This window comes from Manacus candei, unplaced genomic scaffold (genome assembly GCF_025592945.1).
Source record: "Manacus candei isolate 608988 ecotype Guabito, Panama unplaced genomic scaffold, ASM2559294v1 h1tg000124l, whole genome shotgun sequence".
In the NCBI taxonomy this organism is placed as follows: Eukaryota; Metazoa; Chordata; class Aves; order Passeriformes; family Pipridae; genus Manacus; species Manacus candei.
This window is the reverse complement of record NW_026138172.1, coordinates 2,843,373-2,861,878: the sequence shown is the minus strand read 5'-3', so window position 1 is coordinate 2,861,878 and position 18,506 is coordinate 2,843,373. Positions and strand designations below refer to the sequence as shown.

Genomic DNA, 18,506 nt, shown 5'->3' with positions numbered 1-18,506 from the left:
GCCAACACTGCATCCTCACTGGTAACAGTGGCATCACCAATCATTACATATAGTCATACTCATACAAAGCCTATACAAATCACCTGCTGTTCTGACACAAACAAATTAAATTACAACTTCTACACGAGGAAGCAAAAATAAACACATCAGTGTCAATTCCAAGCTGTTTCCCGGGCATCTAAAAATATGATTCAAATCATCACTATCAAGAGATGACAGCTTTGCTTAATCACTGTAACCTAAACCATGACAATAAATTATTGCCAAGCACTGCCTTACTGTGAAATCCAGGGGTGGCTCCGAACCCTGAGGTAAAATGATACGACAACCGTGCAGAGCCACTGCAGCAGAGCACATCAGGGCAGTCAGTGAACAGACTGGAAACCCACACCACAAGGAGAAAAGCTACAAGAATCACCTCTGGCTTTAGGCAACTGCTCTAGAAACCCTGCAAATGCCAGCAGTAGAACATGGGGTGAGAGCCCTTCAGGCAGATACAGAGTGTGCTACCCAGAACACACTTTGCTCACTGGGACTACTATCTCGACTGGGACGCACGTGTTTTTCCCTGAAAGGACCCAGGCTGGAGATCCTCTCATTTGCCCATCATTAGCACATAGGCATAAGTATGTGAGAGAGAGGGATGAGAAGATCTGCTGAACACTGTGCCAGGTCCTTTACTCTCCCCTGCCTGCTCAAGCTATCCAATTCTCTTTTGAGCCCCAAGAAGAGGCTCTGCAGACCTCCTTTGCTCCTTCCTGTAATCCAGTGGCAAAAGCCTTGCTGAAGACAATTGAGAACGAAGAAAAAGCTCATCCTACTCATCATATTTGTTGCTATCCCCTTGTCTAGTCTCATCCCAGAAACTAAACTAATGCTTAACACTGATTAGGCTCTGCCTAGAGACAAGACCCTATGATCTGAGACCACCTTGTGACAGTCCAAGAAACGAACTACTGAGACAAAAAGCATTTCCCTTTTCTTTCCTTAGTGCTTCACGTGCAGTTCCTGAAGTCCCTCTGAAAACTGCCAGATAGTCTTCATATTCACCAGTACTTGCCTTTCTGTGCCATCCGTGCCTCTCCGAAGTCCTCACAAATAAACTAGCTACCATCTCAGGAAACTATATACTGTTTTTCGAACTTTAATAAATAGAAGTAAATCAAGTGTTTAAAGCAGCCCCCAAGAGCCCTCATTTCACCACTAGGCACAATTATTTCTGCTGAAGAGCAAATGAGAAACAAAGCATATACTTAATTTCAACATAGTTTACTGGAAGGAGGTGTCACATTTTAAGAACAGGATCCACTCATGACTGAAGACTGAGCTGCTGCAAGTTCAGCCATAAGCATTAAGCAGATTTGGAAATTCCCTGGCAAAGCTATTTAAGGAACGGACATTTCCTGTAGTTTTCAGAAATATTTTATATTCCCCCCTCCCCACCCCCCATTTTTAGCCTTAGTGGTAAGGAGGGTAAGGGAGAGAGAGAATAGCATATTACCATTAAGTGAAATATGAATGAGCCACCCAAGTTTAAAGTGGAAACTTCAGCTATTTGTGCTTGGGGGAAACTTTTTTAAAAAGTCTTTCATCATTAAGAGGCCAGGACTTTTCTGCTAACTTTAGAAAAAGAAATATTCATCCTTTCAATTAGGGTGAATTACAAAAGGATATGAACTCACCTTTACACTTTTGGCAAATAAGAAGTCCTCCAGGCCTTATTGAAATACCTTTTTCCATTTTCCAGAATTAGAAATGGCAGCCTTTTTTCTCCTCCATTGCTCAGGGCCTTCCCTAAACTGCAGCTAAACAAACCCGACCAGTCGGGTCACACGGAGCATTCCTCCCACAGCTACAGAGTGGGTGCATCAGGCAAGCTGGAAGCCAGGGAGAGACTGAACAGTCAAGTATGACAGCATCCTTCTAAGGATCTCAGTACCTGTCTACCTCTTCTTTCCTAAAAGTTTAACGCTGTCTTTTCCTAAAAATCTAATCTCGTCTGAAGTATCTAGCATAAAATTGATGAAGTTTACAAACAGTTAGAACATTATTTCATTTATATATGTAATCCAAGTCTGAAGAGACTCAATCCAAAGCCACAGCACGTAACAAATTATGAATTCACAAACCAAAGTGAAGGACAGTTGCTTATCCTCACAAAACACACCATATGTGGCACTTTGGTCCTGTACGTCAAATGGTAAAGATTCATCATGTAATTGTGACCAATTGGCAAGTCCACACCTGCCACTCTAACAGAAACTATACTGTAACTTTCAAAGACACAAACTAAAACAGAAAGGGAAAACCTTAAAGCGTTGAACTAATTCATAAATCCTCAACCTGTTAAAATTCCAGTCTATCTTTACTCTTCGTATAACAAGGGTGCTTTACAGCAGCACCTTTCATGACACCAAGGTTCCCATCTACTACACAATCTGCACATTCTGAATCAACTCTGTTTTGCAGCTCTGCAGACCAATACAAACAGTGACTTTTGTATTTTACACGGTCATTTTTGCTGAGAAACAGATTAAAAGGAGGAGTGCTCTGAAGAGTAGCCGCTAAATAAACATCAAGCACAGCTGTTATAACAGTCCATGCTACTTCTTTGAAAGGCTTACCATGAAAGAAATAAGATGAGACCTCAGAGCCTTCAGATAATGTTTAGCCTTTAAGTATAAGGCCTTTTGCCTAATGAGAGATTTTAAGAGGGAGACATTCAAATAATAAGGCCCTGCAAATAACGAGACAAAAATTAAATAAAAGCAACTCTGATCTGCTTCATAGTCACTGTATGATGAAAACAGAAGGTGGACCTGAAGCCTTCGAACAAGGACCAGAATGGATTAAAAGCAGAGGATAATGACGGTAATTTTATCAGAGAAGTAAATCAGAATAGCTTCTGGGCAAGGCAGGGATGAATTTCTCGTAGCAGACTTTTTATTGACTCTTCTCTTAAATTAAACTGAATGACTAAAGTGAGAAAATCTCCTTTAAGAACAGAGATTTTGTAAACTGTTCCATGGTACAGTATGACAGGGGTTAAAATATTCTGGTCTTTCACCCATTTGAGGAAATGACACCAGTTCTCCCGGAAGGCAACATGCACATTCAACCCCTTCACATCAGGGCATGAGAAAGTTTGGAAGGAATCTTTTTTTTTTTTCAAACTGTCAACATTAATACTTTGTTTCTTCCTGCTTGTGTTTGAAAATACAGTGCTGCACTGCGCTGCATGCATGTCCTGTCAGTTGTACAGATAAACATCTAGAAGTCAAGAAAACCCCCCTAATAAGTGTTAATTAAATCTGTTGTCAAACTCATTTTAAAGGCCCCCTGCACACTCTAAACAATATTAATATTGTCACCAGTTTACAGTGATAAAAGCATGCAGAAGCATCTTCAGAAGGAATGCTGGGGCAAATAAAACATTGACATTACACGTATGTAAGCCCAGTCCTACTCAGTAAGGCAATTAATTTTAATTGGGTTTTTCCTTAAATGACATCTACATGGCAAGGAAACAGAATAGATGTTGGAAAACAGCGAGTCCACAAACACGATACAGCCCAACTGTTTTGAAGTGGGAGTAGAGAAGGAAACACGGAGGTATATCCTGTGCAGCAATGGCTCCCAATTAACATGGTGGAATAAATCAAGTTTGTGTTCTCAGAAATTAAACAGTTGCAGTAATCCTGCTAAGAAGTCTGCCATTCTGGGCTGTTCAGAGTAAGGGCTGTGATATAAAGTGCTGTTCAGGCTGTGATATAAAGTGCGTGCTGAACTGCAGATGCAGTACAGAAAACAAATTAACAAACTCCTAGACCCAGACGATCGGGACTGAAAACTCTAACTGGGGTGGAAGACTACCGACAGCTCAAAGTCTGGGAACACAACATATTTTCATACCTAATTTGTACCCACAAAGGTAATTACGATGGCCTGCTTGTTAAAATTGCTTTTAAATATTAATTTAGTTGACAAGATAGTACCAACAGGGCTTCAGTTGGGAACAAAAGCAAAAGTCATGGTATTCACTGAGCTATGATCCAGGTAACATGCTCTGGTATGTCTTTTTCAATGGATCTCAAGTGTTTCTGTGAATTTGAATCACGTTATGTAAGACCTACAGCAGTGCAAAAGCCACATTTCTAACACAGTAACCACATGGCTGAAAAGAGAAGCTACGTATATCTTCACAATGGAAGAAAGAGAGCATAGGATGACTTATGTTCCCCACCACTATAAACATTTTCATTGAAGTAGAATTATAGAATCACAGAATAGCTTGAGTTGGAAAGGACACCTTCCACTACACCAGGCTGCTCCAAGTCCCGTCCAACCTGGCCTTACACACTCGGGGCATCCACAGCTTCTCTGGGCAACCTGTTCCAGTGTCTCACCACTCTCACAGTAAAGAATTTCTTCCTAATAGCTAATCTCACCCTGCTCTCTTTCAGAATGAAGCCATTCCCCCTTGTACTATCATTACATGCCCTTGTAAAACGTCTCTCGCCAGCTCTCTTGTAGGTTCCCTTCAGGTACACCTTCCTCAAATAGGGGAAGAAGAGTGACATAACCACAAAATACATCAAACCCCCTGAAGAACAACTGACAAAATGTGACCACTATTTTACCTAGTGTATAAGAATTAAATGGGAGCAGGATTTTTAAAAATTTTTGAAGGGAAAAAATGTGCAATACCAAACCAAGGGAATAAATTAGGGTGTTATTATCTGATAGGCAACTTAGGCAAAGACCAGGGTTAACAAGAAATGTTCTGTAGCAACCTCTCTGGGCTTCTACCGGAATTTTGAATAGCAAAGAGAAACAAAACATAGTCCCTTAAAATATATTGGTATTATCCCATTAGATGTGTGTTTACACGTACACACAGCTCTGTACAAATCTATAAACAAGATCTTATATTTCTCCAGAATTTGTAGAGGTGTTTTGTTTGAAACAGTCCTTCAAAAAGCAACCAGAAAGGCACTGACTGTTGCCAAAGTAATCCCAAGCTAGAAGAGTTCAATATATTTCTGCAATAACTGAAGTAATATATCAACAGAATGGATCAACTTCAGGGCACGCAGAGCCAACTAAAATACTTGGAAAGTAGTATATCATCAGCAAACTGCAAGATCCTTGTATTTCTTAAGTATTCAGCAATGGAAGAAGCATCAGTCAATTATCATAGATACATCAATAAATAATACTGATAAGTTTAATAATAACTTATTCATTCTATGTAAATTCCTGCTGATACCACTGGCATGTGTTCTAATAATTTTCAGACAGACTTCCAGTCTCCATGTGAGCAGCCAATAGGTAAAAGTTAGGTTTTGGTACACAATCCTGAGGTTCTTACCTCAAAAACTGATCCTGAAGGATAAAGGCATATGATGGGTGGTCCTTAATCACTTCCTTTATGTGAAAACTGAGGTCAGAGTGGAAAAAGAGCCAAGGAAGGAAGTCTGTAGCACCACTCAAACACACACGCACCCTCCAGAACAATTTCTTTAACAGTTCAGAGGGTTAACTTGTAGTTTAAATTAAGTAGTCAAAGGTTGGGATAGAAATAAACAGCTTGCACAAGCAAGATACTGGGCTATTAGGTTTCTATAAGTGACTTTAAAATTAGGTCAGTCTAATTTGTGGCTGATACTTTGTTCTTTCACTATTATGAACTCACAATGATGTCAGTCTCATGTTCAAACATGCCACATTCAGCAGCGTACAGGCTTCCTGAGAGACTCTCTCAGCCTTCGTTTGTGCAAAAGGCTTCTGCCAGATTCTTAGCTCATACTTCACTGACTCAGGCATGCTACTCCAGTTTCAAGGGAGTTACACTGGCTTCCTGTCAAATACTGCACAGTTTGGGGGTTTTTTTCCCCCTCCCTTTAATTTTTTTAATTTCCTAAACTTTACGGACTACAAGTTTAAGAACATGTGTCCATATTCAGGTTACCATTTTAGGCCTCACCTTCCACACAACATCCAGAAGATCACTAAAAAGAAGACCATCACTAAAAGCTGTGGGAAACAGGTGTTTAACTAATTCAACCCCCCTTTCAATAATTAAAGAGGGGCCCACAATAAAGCCAGAGAAGGGCTTTTTACAAGGGCATGTGGTGATAGGACAAGGGAGAATGGCTTCAAACTGACAGCAGATTTAGATTAGATACTGGGAAGAAATTCTTTACTGTGAGAGTGGTGAGGCCCTGGCACAGGTTGCTGTGGATGCCCCATCCCTGGAAGTGTTCAAGGCGTGGTTGGATGGGGCTTTGGGCAATTTTGTCTAGTGAAAGTGTCCCTGCACACAACAGCATGTTTGGAACTAGATGATCTTTAGGGTCCCTTCCATCCCAAACCATTCTATGGTATTTCCCCATCTTTATATGGCCTAAAGAAATCCTAGATGTCCCTGTATTCTACGCAAATGCAGCTAACTCTAGAGAATGAAAAGCTCCTGCTGAATTGGGACTTCATACAGAAATGCTTCTTATGCAGCCATCACATAAAAATAAAGTATGCTCACATACAGAAGCTAATCTGTCTATGTAATTTTTGACATTCAAGGAAGGTATCTTTTCATTATTATTTCTGACAAAAAACTTGCCACACCGTTTTTAAGCATGTTAGCAAAGTTGACAGCTTGTGAAGCACAAGGATATTGTAAGTTTGTCTAGGCACAAATTTTCAAATGAGCCTTGGACAGAGCAGTAAGCTTTTGCAAGCATCTTTAACTAGACCCAAGTGAAGCAGCTGTTTGAACTACCACTATTGCTTCTTTTGTTTCAGTGGTAAAATTAAACTGAAGAGATAATGGAAAGGTTTTAAAAGCAGTTATTTGTCCCTTCCACTTCTCACCTGCCAGCAGGAGACTCACTCTGAGGTGTGACCCTATATCTCCCCTACTGTTTTTCTCCTCATCTTCAGATAGGTGCAATCAGTCTTTTGTGTGAATTTCCTCTGACCGTGAGGTCACAAAAAAATCTTAGGTGGAAGTAAAGGAAAGCCCTGTAAAAATACAGTGGTAGGTAAAAAAAAAAAAAAGAGGTCACTGTTCGAAAATGGCCACCTGTAAGTTTTGTCTTAGCAATCCCAATTTGCACCATTTAACTCCTGTTTATGTCTGTTGCTAAATATTTATACTAAACATTTGTGTGCATCTTAACCGCAGCCAATCTATGTTTCCCACTGCAGCAGCCACTCAAACTCTACCTCATAAACACTCAGCTGGAGCAGAAGCAAAAGAGGAAAAAAGAGTTATGCTGCTAAAGCATTTCTCTTGGGGCTACAGTACCAGAGATATAGCCCAGGCTCTCCCACCCTCACATTCATGAGGTCGTGTTTCCCAACTCATACAGATATTTTTATTTGCCTTTTGTATGTTGATTTTAAACTATCCTGTCAGTATGTTAAAAGCTGTATTATATATCCATGGAACAATGCTATTGCATGAATCCTTAACACGGTTAGGAAAGCATCCCACAAAGTATCAGGAGAAGGTACATTCTCCCACAGTCACTTCCTCACCACAATAAATTGCAGCTACTCCATGAACGAAAACACACAGATGTGGTTCACAAGAACAGCATATCCAACAGATCCCCACTATTACTGCTGTATCTGGAACTGCCCAAGGACACAGGAAAGGCAGGTCTTGCACAGAGAGGTGATATCTTTTATGAGACTGGTTAATATGAAGCGATAAGAAGAGGGAGGACACAAACTCCAGAACGCACAAACCCTTCCTCACATACAGAGATGTGAAACAGAATCAAACCCTGACACAGAAACAAAAGCCAAGGCTTCCAAAACATCTCCACATCCAGCCTGTCCCTCTTCCCAAACAGGAAAAGAAGTCCAAAGCACATCCCGAAGTATGTCATAAATTACCCAATGAATCATATTTCTTATGGAAACTGTCTAGCTGAAGTCACACCACTGAAAGTATGTGATAGAAGAAAGAAACCTAAAAGATACACTCAAAGAAAGAACACTCCCTCCATCCAAATTCTTGGAGTTGACACCAAAACAAGAAAATCCTGTAGTCATCACAAAGTTACCGGATTTTTGGTAGATTTTTCCCACAAACAAACTTTTCTCTGGATTATAAAGTTGTTTATTATTATTAACTCAAACTTGACATAGCTTTATATTCACTGCTTTTGTTTCAAGATTTAAGTGATGTCTGTGTTCCTGAAACCTTGCCTGTCTTCTCCAAATTAGTCATTTTATAAAGAAAAAAATTCCTTTCCTTACAAACCTTTCTTACAAGCCTGCCTGAGAAAAGTTTGTATTTTCTGAAAAAAAGAAACAAACAAAAGTCCACCCGAACAAAAACTCCATAAAAACACCATAGAAATAATACAATTTCCTTTAAGGTATTTTCCAGGTTACTGAAAAACTTAGACCATTTCCAGCTACAACTAAAAATGTACTGCATTACTCAGAATTCTAGAACTAGACGTTTCATTCTACAATGCAACGAGGAGGCAATAATTTAGGTCTTAAAAGTAAAACTAATTTTCTCTTCCTTCAGTTCCAAGTTGACTTAGGTATTGGTGACAAAAACAGCAGGTGAGATTAAGTGCATTTGACAAGTGAGATTAGACACACTTACCTTTACAAAATCATGACAGTGATAGTTGTAGTTGATGTGTTTGTTACCTGGGGTAATTTTGTTTGTTTTTTTAACTTCATTTGAATTGTAAAGAAGTGTTAGCTAGTTTGTTTGCCTCCTAGAATGTTGTATGCAGTGAGGTTCTCCACAGGAACACCGAGTGGCATGAAAAGACTAACTCTGATGGTCTGAACAACAAGGAGCCAATTTCTACCAATGAATGTCAAAAACATTTCATATGTGCAGATTTAAGCAAGAAATCTTTTCCAGAAAAGACTTCATTCCTGACTGCAATTATCCCCTCTGACAGGATTACAGCACAGGTCAAAATGTGCAGGAAAAGAGTCGAGTGCAAGCACAGAAGCAGAGGTCACCAGGAAAGAGGGGAAGGAGAAGTGCTCCTCCCACCCTCCTTAGGCTTCTTCCTTTGCAGCCACACCACCAGGCTCAAATTAGAGCAGTAATGCCTAGGGCAAGTGCTTCCAAAAATCAACTAATCCATTACCTGGGAGATGGGAAAAAATCAAGGACAAATCCAAATAATTATTTAGAGCATCTAAATTCTAATTTAGCTTACACTACAATGGAATAGGCAAAATAAATAAAAATCTATTACTTAGATCTAGAAGAAAATGTATCTAGTCTATCTGTAGTCACAATGCCCATCCAGGACTAAAATATTCTTCCTTTGTTCTCACCATCAGCTTAAAGTACAGTTTTGCCAAGGTTCAGCTTTCTGGTACTCTATTGAAAGCATAACCACATAAGATCTTATTGAGAGCCAGCTTTAGGTTTGGCAGGGAGACCACCTGGCATCAAAGGTATGCCTATTGGTATGCCTAAGGCCATATGCATGAATTTTAGCAAAAAAGCAAGAGGTTGCAGGGGGGTTTTTTTTGGGTCGGGTTTTTTTTTGTGTTTTGTTTGTTTGTTTGTTTGTTTTGTTGTTGGGGGTTTTTTTTGGCTTCAGTGCAGGGACAGTGTGCAGGGGAGATGTTTAAATCTAAGAGTCCTGAGCTACCTCAACCAAACCACCAGTCTTGTGCTCAAAGTAGCCTTCACATGAAGGAGGGTTTATTTGTGCAGGCTCACCTCGTGGCACAGCTACAGAGCTTTTCACATCCAGCCTAAATGCTTCCAGTACGTGGACTAGACTGAGCATCTCCAGCTACACTGTCTCCCTGACTGCCACATCCAGAAGGAGTTGTTCTGCAATTGCTCCTGTGTGCCACTACAGTACCAAACACTGGAGAAAGCAGAGGTCTCTAAGCTTGTGTTATTACTCATGCTAAGACACATAAAGAGTGTAAGGAATGGAAAATAATCTTGCCACCAGCACAAATAGGTTGCTGCAAACAGTAGCAGCAGTCTGTATACAGAATTGAGCAAGAAGTATGAAGGAGAGGAAAAAATAGTGCTCCAAAAAGATGAACCCAGCCACCAGATATGAATCCCCCGTGTTCCTCAGGAGCTGATACACCTTTGGCTTTAAACAAAGTATGAGCTGCTTGGATTGGAAAGGGGAAGTTGGCCACAAAGAATTCCTACTCCACGGGTGCCCAATAAGATGGTGCTTGATGCCTGGCCACAAAGATCCAAAGCCCTGCAGCACAGTTTGAAGTACAATGTTGCCCCTTATGCTAGACTGCCATAGTTTTTTGGTGTGTTTAAGGTAAAACTCTAGTTAATAATTCTTTTCAGCACAGGTCTGCAGAGTCAAGTATGAGAAAGCAACAGCGTGATGATTGCTCACACCATCTCAGCACAGAGTCCTTATTCTTACACAGCACAATAGAGACTTTCATTACATAAGCACCTTCCTCGGGGCAGTACTCACTCAATCAAGGAGTAATTATTTAACCACAATCCCATCTCCTTTGCCTTCCCGTTAAAGAAAGTTTTATGCAAAAAGGTAAGAGCTTGGCTAGGAGTCCTTGGTCCAAACATCCTCTTACCAGTGCTGTACTGCTTGCCAAGTCCTCACTGTTTGCACTTCAGATGTTTGCAGCAGACAGACTGTGCCAAATCCAAAGAACTTTGTCATTAAAAGAAAAAACTAACAGTAGGAAGTGCACTCCACGCTTTGCTAATCTTGTCAAACTACTGTACAGACAATCACAATTAATAAAAGTATTCTTAGGAAGCTTAATGACAACTTTGGAGCCATGGTTACTCTGCTTCAGGTAGACTGGAATGAGGAAAGCAGCAGGGAAGAAAATGTCTCTTGCTGTACCTTTAGCCCCTCACAAAGACAAAAAGGACTCCCAAGGGAAACTGCCCCACTCCATATAGCAATTTAGGTGGTACAGATCTACCCAGGAACATCAGATTCTCTTTCTGCCTACCTATGGAAACACCTTTACGAGCAGCACCTGAGCTTCTAACCATAGAAAAGCATGATCCCCTTCTGCATTAGCTACTTAAAAGCATTTCAGGTGTTTCATCCAAAAGGAATGAACAGACAAAGCTCACCAGCTCCAAGAACATCTGAAAAAACACTCACCCTGTCACCACTCAACAAAGATAGAGATGTGCAATAAAATGGCCCTCTCCACTACACTTGGCACCTACTGCTGCATATAACAACTATGACTTAGAGCAGTGGTTCCCAGACAGGCTGCTGAACAGACTAGGCAAGTGTCTTTTAAGATGCTTGGTTTGAGAAAGCCACAGTCACATCCAGAATTCTCTCTGGTGAACAACTGACATCAAATAAATGATTTACTGAGTTAGAATTTACATTTCTTTTTAGGGATAAGTGATCACAGAGGACCAGACTAAGAATTTAAATATGGATACCTTCTTTTAGTATTTTGAATCCTCCTGAGGCCTTTCACAGACTGTCTATCCATTCAGCAAGGCTAAAGGCAATTCCCATGGTACTCCACCCAACCCTTGCTCTTTTCAGACATTCAAATGCATCCTGGTTTATCCATGAGAAAGCTTTTCTAAAGAGCAAGTCTGAACCCAGCAATTAGATTACCAGTAGTTTCAAACACAGACAAATTTTCAAAATCCATGTCAAGACTACTGATGCTCCATGCAGGAATGGTGATGCACCCACCATGGCAGAAGCCTTCAGAACTTCACACAGAGAACTGCCAATGTGGAGCCTGGGGTAACACTGCCATCAGGTTTGCTGAGATAGGCATCTTCTGAGTGTTTCACAACAATTAAGAAAACCTTAAATAAATATGAAGGAGAAGAACAACTCTGTGCCACCTTTTGTGATTCACAGGTTTCAACTAAACCATAAAGAACAAGAGATTAAGCCTTCTGTAAAGTCTGGTACCCTATTTATATTATCATGATCAACTGTGATTTAATTTTAATTTTTGAAGCCACAAGAGTTACTTAATCTGTTATAAAACTATAAACATAGCTAAATTGTTTGAGGTTGACATCCTCACCAAGAAATAGATTTGTAGCATCATATACAAACAGTTCAGTGAACACATAGCATCACATATAATTGGCCTTTTAAAGACACAGTCAGATCTGAAAGTGCAATCAGAAAACCTGCCAACTTGTTGTAGCTTTGAGTTTTCTCATGCTGAAAGCGAATCTCAATTCAACACACACTATGTGTATTATTTCACTAAGAACACAGTAGCAACAGTGGTTGAAGGGATGTGTCCTGACAGAGCAGAAACAAGTTTACATGAGGTGTTTTGGGCACTGTCGGGAACCTCGTGTAAACCCAACACTTTGACATCTCATCTTAGGCTGCTGTCTCAAAATGTAACACTGTTAAAACCTCCATAGCAAACCATATCATACATTATACTACTGCTCGTAATACAGTCTCAAGAGAAAAAGCAGAAAAATAGGAATTTACACCAGAAGCTACAGAAAAAAGGTGGGTTTATTTGTTAAAGACCTATTTTGAAGATGTCATATTGTGTGGGTCAACAAAAATAAATTGTTGCTTTTAACAGAAGTAACTGAAAAGACAGGCAACTTAAGATGTTGTTACACATTCTGGATTCTAACCACCACACGTTGCAATAAAAAACAGTGACAGAAAGAAAACGTGATTAACTCATGGTCAATCTAGAAAAACGTTGCACTAGCTAATAGTTTCACCAATAAATCAAGCCATTGCATGTTTAAATTATTTCTAGTATCCTCCTGAAGGAATTCAACTATCTGCTACAACTGAGGGGCTCCCCCTTTTTTCACCTTTTTCTCTTACGCCATCTTACATGATGGATTTCACCACACACTTCTACATCAAAGTTGTATCCAGCTCATTTTTCCACTTGGTACGAAGACACTTTAAACCACAGATATGGATGAAAAACACTCACCTAGGCACTCAATCTCTTTTTCTCTAGTACAGTAGCATTTCTTTTGGCCTTAACTGCGCTGCTCACACCTCCATAGAACACTGCAGCAAATGTAATTTTCCAGACCCATTCCTTTGTCCAGATGCATCTCCATTTTCTTCTTAAGCCATGTAACACAACATGAGACCGTCACCTCTCTCACACTCCCTCCAAACACTGCCTCAAAACCACTACTTTGCTAAAATGTGTACAAGGACTCCGGCATCAGTACTAAGACTATTTATGTCAACCAGAATTGCCTAAGTGAACACTGCTCCTCTCTGCCTCTGGGACCACCAAACACAGCAGAACCCATGGTCTGTGACTGGCCTCCTGAGTTCTGTAATAGGTATCTTTATTACTGCATGGAAGGGATATTCTAAAAAAAGTGTACATTAAGTAAAAATAAGCTGTCTTTGGTTTTGGATGCCAAAGCAAACAAGATTAGTACTCCAAAAAGAAAATAACCAAGTTATTTACCACCTTGGAGTTTTACCAAGTATTTGACACAACTAAGCTAAAGCTAAGGATTTTAGGATATTTTCATTACAACTTGTTTTTGAATAACTGGGGCTCAAGACAGCACTGTTTTTGCAGAAAAAAAGCAGCAACCTCCAATACCTTTCCTCTACTTCTGGAGTAACACTTCTTAATCCCTCCATTTCACAACAGTGATAATAACAAAATGAAGAAACGAGTATTTTGATAACAAGTTCTCTGTGATTAGCATTTCATAACAATTTTTATGCCTGCAGAGATGCCGTGTCATTCCGAACAGAGTGTATCTCAAAATGGAAACCTATCAAGAAGGACTTCAGAGAATTATGCTCCCTAAGTGAAAGGAACAGAGTTGATACAGAAGCAGAGAGTACACTATACTGCAGTCCACCTTTCTTACTTCAGTTGGTAAAATGGCACCGGTATTACATTTGAAGTCAACTAAACCAGGAACCATAAGCTGCCATGAAGGTTGATGAAGAAGAGTCTTCTCCTTGGGGAAAATAAGAACAAACAAATCCTGAAATAAGTCTGTCAAGAGGAGAGGATGAACAACAGGAAGGAGGAAGAAATCACTACAAATCTGGCATCTTGAATTCAGAAAAACATCACAGCTTTTGCAATTCTCACAAACTAAACAAGGAATCACACAGTTACTGTGAAAAAGGGGGAAGAGTCAGCCAACTCTGTTTAGAGAAGGAAGTAAGAGGAATACCATGCCAGATACAAAAGAATTTAATTTGATGGAGAATCTACCTTTCAGTTTAGCCTTTGAACCATACAGGACATGCCAAGGGACATTTTTTTGTTGCATATTTGTTCTTTACCTGGCAATAAGAAAATAAGCTTTTCCCCTGCTCCTCATTAGAATGATCTTACACTACGTCAGAAAGCCTGTTTACTGATTGCATTAGTTCACTGCTAAATGACAGTGCCCATAACACAACCAAAGTTCACTGCACTCATGAAAGAACTCCTACCAAAACTCATACCATGCTGCCATGTTTCAGAAATGGTGATTAAGACACTGCTGGTCCAAAAGATCTTCAATGCAAGAAGAGAAAGGAAATGAAAAGCTGCATATTTAGCTCCCAGCTGAGTCTGGAAGTTGCAGAAGGTATGCATACCACTTCACAAGGAAAGGGAACAGGAAGCCATGAAAGAAAAGAGTCATTATGTTGAAATGGTAACATTTTCTTGAGGTTACACAGGCCAAATGAGCATATCCCAGAAAAATGTGAATCAAAGCCTGGGTAAAGAAACAGAAAGCAGTATAAGTGACAGCAGATGGGGGGGAAAAAAGAAAAAAAAGAGATAAAGACTTTAGAAGAGTAAAGAGTATCAGATCAGAAAACACAAAAAATAAGAAAAATCCCAAGAGCTGGTGCATAAAAATTGAGGGGTGCAATTAAATTTAATACCAGCAACGATAATAATAACTGAAAAAAGCAAAAACAGGCTTCTTTGCAAGAGCCTCTCCGACACAGAATGCTGGCAAAAGATAAGTTCAAGATGGACTAAGTCAGGACTGACATATCAGAGGAAGAGTAAAAAAAACCCTGATAAACTAACAGTAAGCCACCATGTTCTCAACATTTAAGAGGGAATTAAAGAATTTAAGGGCTGAGCAGAAAACAGAAATATGTAATGCTCATTAAAGCAAGCTATTCCAGCACAGGTACCAAGCGTTTGTAAAAAATTCTATACACAACAGGAAAAAAGACAGACAGACAGAAAGACTGCTGAACTTCAGTACCATAACAAGTTACTTAAAAGTAGCCACACAGACCTTATGACAGGCATAAAGGAGCATATGGCAAGAAATGAAGTAGGACACAGAACCATGCTTCTCCATCTGACCAAAACTCACCATCAAATTTGACCATGTGTCTTTGAGCATGTCAACTCAACTGTTTGAAGGAACTTTATGTAGACTCACTAGACTTTGTAGCCTATAACAAGAAGCTCCAAAGAATCTAAATTTTAAGATAAACATAATATATACAACCACATGCATGCACCCATTCCCCACCACTGAGGAGATGGAAAAAAACAACCTCAGAGGAGGGAGTAGAGACAAAGTGATATCTCTTTTGATAGAAACAACATTGGATAAAGTCATTGGGAATTAATACCTCCGCACCTGGCTTTGCACCTGGCTGAAAGGCAGAGCTGTGTTGACATACAGGCTATTTCAGTTGACTTATTTGCACAAACTCACATGCAAACTTGTCATAAGTCAGTAAAATGCGGTCTCCATGGTCTGGGGGATAAAAAAAGCCTCCCCTACCTGAATGACAAAAGCCTTCAGCTGACAAAATGTCACCAGTAACAAGACTATTACCAACATGCTGTAGGGATGGCAGTTTCATCAGCAGGATGCTCTGGATTCCTATCTGCCCTACACACATGACCTTCTGTAGTATCACCTCTTCCAATGTAGAGGCCATTGCATTACAGCAGTGCAAGCTGCCAAACAGCACCAGGAACTCCTGCAGAGCTCCAGCTGAACCTGCAGAACCCTTTTACTCAAGGCAAGACCCCAGGAAGATGGTCCTGGTATCAGTATACTAAAAGTAAATGTAAAGAACACTCAAAAACCCTAAAGGATTGAAAGTATATAAAAATACAGCATCAGAATTAAAAAGAAAAGAGATACCACTACTTGAAAAGGAACGAGAATACTAAATGGAACTGTAGGTTTAGTCAACACTTCCCCCAAAGCAGTGGGCAGAGATGACATAAACAATCAACAAGCGAGGAAAACGACAACTCTGAACACATTAAAGTCAATATGAGGAGAAAAGGAAAAAAAAATCAGGGTAAGAAATTAATAGATATTACTAGCTATCCATTCTCAAAGCAGAAAAGAGATTTTTCATTTTACCAAATAAGTATGATAAAAAAGAATTGCTTTCAAGCTTTTAGTAGAAAGCTATGCTGTTTTCATTTCGCTCTCCTTTAAAAGACCAAGTAATTAATACGGTCGTGATTTCTGATCAGATAGATACACCATAACCTACCAAATGCACAAAATTTATCTACTACTTCGGATAGCTATTACTACTAAAACTATATAATAACTGCTCTGTGAAGACCATGTATCCACATTCTCTTGTTCATTATACCTAGAAAGAGCCCACGAACCCTTATTTGCAAGGCCATTTTGCTTCACTAGCTAATTAATCGCTTTTCTTATCATATAAATCATCAAAAAAAAAAAGTCACATTGCATGAAAGCTTTTTAAGATATAAGCTGCTCTGGACAGAGTATATGTGTATATATACATATGTGTATGTTCATGTATGAATAGATACACAGTTTGTATATCAGTATATATATATAAAACCACACATACATATATGCATATGTCCTGGCCTTATTTTAAAGAAAAAGCATCCAGATAGAACCCAAGTTCTAAACTGGTCAAGTGGCAGACAAGTATGTGTTTACAATGGAGCACAAAGCCCTTGGAATCCTGGGAAGCCAAGCCAAGCCAACTTGCATGTGCAGTGGCAAAAAGGAATCAGCTCAATAGCTTGAGCTTGGTAAATCCATGTATGTAACGAATACACTTCTTGCTGCCTCTGCAGAAGACAAGGTTGAGGGGGTACCTTCCATGGCAGCCTAAAACAAGTTAAGTCAGGGCTATCAGAGAGCACCCGAGTCCCTTATGCCAGCTCACATGTTAATTCAGTGAGCTGACTCAAAGAGCTATGTCAGTCACAAACCAACTGCACAAACAAGTAGAATAAACAAATGCATCAATAAACCACATCCAAACAATTTTCAGCCATTTCTGTTTCCCAGCTCTGGCTCACTGTTTGAAAAGACGGGGCTGGGAAGACAAGAAAAGAATCACAGTACCTGCAAGCATTTGATCTTACCTGCCACAGAAAGGCACACAGGGTTGCACTACCCTGAGAAAGCTCCACCAGTGTCAGTGGATCCACACGAATGTTCCACACTTTCACTTCTACTGTGACTGAACCTACTTGTTTTGGACAAGCAGTTGGGCAGAACACGGAAGAAAGGAAAGGTTAGTCTACAGAGTATTTCCCTTCCAAGCTTTGTCTCTATGTTAAAAAGGCAGGTAATTTAAGGTCTGGCATGGAGTGAACAACAACCTAGAGTCTGTGGAGCAAACAGTGCGATGGATTTCTCGTCTGCTTCAAACAAAACACAGACATGAAACAGAACCTGTGAGTTCATTTCACTGAGGTGGCCTCAAGTGAAGTACGAACAGGCACAAAAACTACCCTAAGCAGCAGGCTTAGGGCAGCAGCTAGAGGCAGCAGCTAGAGGCAGAGGGACTGTGCCAAACAGCCAGACTTGGTAACTTTTTCTACATACACAGCTGGAAAAAGACACTTGTCAGTAGTCTTTAGACTACTGTTCTGCTTTCTGTATTTAGGTTAAAGTTCCTTGGGGCACTGACTAGTTGTACTTGCAAAGCACTTACACCAGTGGCAGCATATAAGATAACTTCAAAATGTCATAAGAGAAACAGCAAGGGCCTAGGGAAGCTGGTACATATGCACCTCACACATACACACACACATATGCACCTACAACGTAGTTAAAGGACATCAGCCTCTTGAACTGAACATATCCTAGAAGCAAACACAAAATTTGCCAATTTTTTTTTAATATAAGTTTCTCTTCCATCTAGAATAATTCCATATATGCCAGATTTTAAAAGAGCCAACAATTACTAACAGCATGAAAAAATAGCAACTCATGATAGAAGCCTATCCTTCTGTTGTTAGAGAAGCTGAAAGATGTGGTTCTATGTTGGCAGTTTAATTACTTTATCTTCATCTTATCCCAAAGCAGCTGACCTACTTAACACCAATCCCACTTCACCTCAAAAAAAAAAGTAATTCTGTTTTCTATCAAGACTTCTCCAGCTGTGCTTTCACGTATAACAATTGCAGTTTGAAAGGTAGAGACCTTTCAAGGAGGAAGTTGGACTTGTATATTCTCAATTTGCTAACATAAATGGAAAAACCAAGTAAATAAGTAATAAATAGCTAAGTAAGCATAA

General features: G+C 39.8%; 1 protein-coding gene across 7 annotated transcripts in view; it reads right to left on the bottom strand.

The window, feature by feature from the left end:
• DUSP16 (dual specificity phosphatase 16) overlaps positions 1 to 18,506 on the bottom strand; it is a 59,576-nt gene that overhangs the window by 32,850 nt on the left and 8,220 nt on the right. The window contains exon 1 of one of the 7 annotated variants that reach the window (XM_051770764.1): positions 5,372 to 8,251. The exons of 5 other annotated variants lie outside the window; for them this stretch is intronic. The gene's annotated coding sequence lies outside the window, so the exon portion shown is untranslated. Of the gene's footprint in view, positions 1 to 1,682; positions 2,422 to 5,371; positions 8,252 to 18,506 lie in introns of those variants that run through there. One more of the 7 variants, XM_051770763.1, reaches the window with a different exon arrangement.